The sequence below is a fragment of the Trichosurus vulpecula genome, chromosome 2, assembly GCF_011100635.1.
Source record: "Trichosurus vulpecula isolate mTriVul1 chromosome 2, mTriVul1.pri, whole genome shotgun sequence".
In the NCBI taxonomy this organism is placed as follows: domain Eukaryota; kingdom Metazoa; phylum Chordata; class Mammalia; order Diprotodontia; family Phalangeridae; genus Trichosurus; species Trichosurus vulpecula.
The window spans coordinates 371,039,533-371,041,858 of record NC_050574.1 but is presented as its reverse complement, the minus strand read 5'-3'; the positions used below and the strand labels follow the sequence as shown (position 1 = coordinate 371,041,858).

General features: G+C 36.7%; 1 pseudogene; it reads right to left on the bottom strand.

Annotated features, from left to right (window-relative positions):
• Positions 1-687: 687 nt before the first annotated feature.
• On the bottom strand, positions 688-1,874 carry LOC118838444 (annotated as a pseudogene).
• Between the last annotated feature and the right edge of the window lie 452 nt (positions 1,875-2,326).

The window sequence follows — 2,326 nt, the reverse complement described above, 5'->3', positions numbered from 1 at the left end:
ATCTCTCAATCGTCTTTATATAAGTTTCACCTTGCCTCTATGAAGGCACTCAGATTCAATCTAGCTCTGCTCAGATTGTTTTGGCCCACTGGCATTAGTGTCACAAATGCTCAGACTCCTTAAGAGTCTACCCAACATGGGGAATCTTTAATAAACTTTGTTTTTCTTTGGCTATGAGAAGGCCTGAGTCGAGTTCATTCGGCAGGACTCGGTGTGTCGGTATTTTGGGGTCTTGAGCACCCCTAAAAACCTATGGTTTCTTAGCCTTATCATTTTCTTTAACCTCATCAATTTCATGAATTTCTTGAATAAAATGGTGTAGAAAGACTTACTTCCATTTTGTAATTTACTAACTTACTAAAATGGCAGACTTATTAAAATCACAGTCGATTTCCATTTGTTTGGTATTGGTCTCATCATTCTGTTTCAGTCTAAGGTAGTGAAATCTTTCTTTTTTTAAAAAATATAACTAAATATGCATTTATTGTAGTTGTAGATTAAGCAATTTTAAGTGGCTATCTGTAATCTTTAAAACAATGCAATGAAAAGAAGTCTTAAATTTCAGACTTTTATTGTATTGCACTAAGGAATAGCAGGGTAGTTACACAATGTTCTCTCTCATTTTCTGTTCTGAACATCTAAGGTATAACTTGCAAGTCCTTAGGAATATCTTTTATCACTAGATTGTAACAATAATTAGAATACCGAATTTCTTACTAAGTGACTGATAATGAAAACGTTTAAAATAACTTTAAAATACATTCCAAGATAATTTAGTATATATTCTCAATAGATTCACTTATGCTTAAGAATTAAAGTATATGAATTTTATGGAACTATTATGGGAAATCCCTAGGTCATGCAATATATAGGGCTAATATTTAAATGTTAAGGGAAAAAAATCCCACCATCCTTATATCTGCAAATATATCCATGTAATCTTCTACGTGATATATGAGGAAACCTATGAGGCTTCCCACAAGGTCACATATACAAAGTTTTCAGTCCTTCAAAAGCACTTGATCCCTACAGCTAGTTTATAATCAGTCAGTATTTCAATAAAACCAAAATAAGCTTACTACGAGCTCCTGTAAACAAAAACTTTTAACAGACTAAAGGACAGTCAGTAATTAATACAATTATTCAGAAAATTATGGCTATTCCTAGGGAATACAAGTTCAAACCTGTCAATACCAGAGGTAATCATTTTATACTCATTTATACTTAATTCCATTTAATTTCTTTGTCTAAGCATAACATATGAAAACTGTCTTTCCACAAATCAAAAACGTGGAAACATTTTAAAAATAAGTAGTCTTTTTTTTAAAGTAACTGATCATATTCCATAAGCTAATCTTGAAAAGAGGTTCTTGTTGGATAGAATCCTTTCACTTTGTGGCCTTTGCAAGCACTTAACTGGACTGAGTCTGTTGTATATCATCTTAAGAGCTCACCAAAACATAAATCATGCCATACAGGTAGTAAAAAAATGATAGGAGGTAAAAGGCTAATTTGCACCATCCTTCTTTCTGACAGTATGCTAGAATATCTGCATTCATGATGGTTGTAGGATCATAGCGTCCTGGTCCACTCATCACTGGTCAACTCATGTACCATCAAATAGGATATAGCAAGAGTGGCATATATTGAGACCCAGTGTAAGCCACTCTGCTGCACAGAGAAAGCGTGGATGAGATATTCTGGAAGTACAAGAGGATTGGGTGTATTACACTGGTCTATAGGATTCTTGTAATCAGTCTTCAATTCATCAAATGCTGTAATGTGCCAGATGGCGAAGAAGATGAGCCCGGCGGTGAGCAGCAGCGCCAGCATGTAGCAGAAGGCAGCGAACGTGAACGCCATGACCCAGCGGAAAGGGGAAAACGGCCGCGGCTGCAGCGGCGGAGGAAAGGGCAGACGCGGGGCCCGCTGGGTAAAATCATTCACTTGCCCCGGGGCCGCCACCTTCGTCGCTGCCCTCTACGCTGCACTCAGTGAAATCTTTCAAATAGGAGAATGCCTAAATCCGACAGAATGCTTCACCTACAGTAACCCAATTGCAGCTGCCCATTACCGGTATTTGTTAGATGGTATTCTATAAGAGGACCCCTGAAAATTGTTCAGAAATACTACAATCTTTAGGAAACAAGCTATGTCTGGCACATTACTCAAGTATAATAGCTGACCTAAAGACCAATTATATGGCTGCATTTTGGTTGGTATCATTCTTAATCCATAACCTATATCTATATCAAGTGAATGCAATGAAATATTTAACCCAGGAATCAAGATAAATCCAAACAGTTGTTCTAGGATATTGATTCTA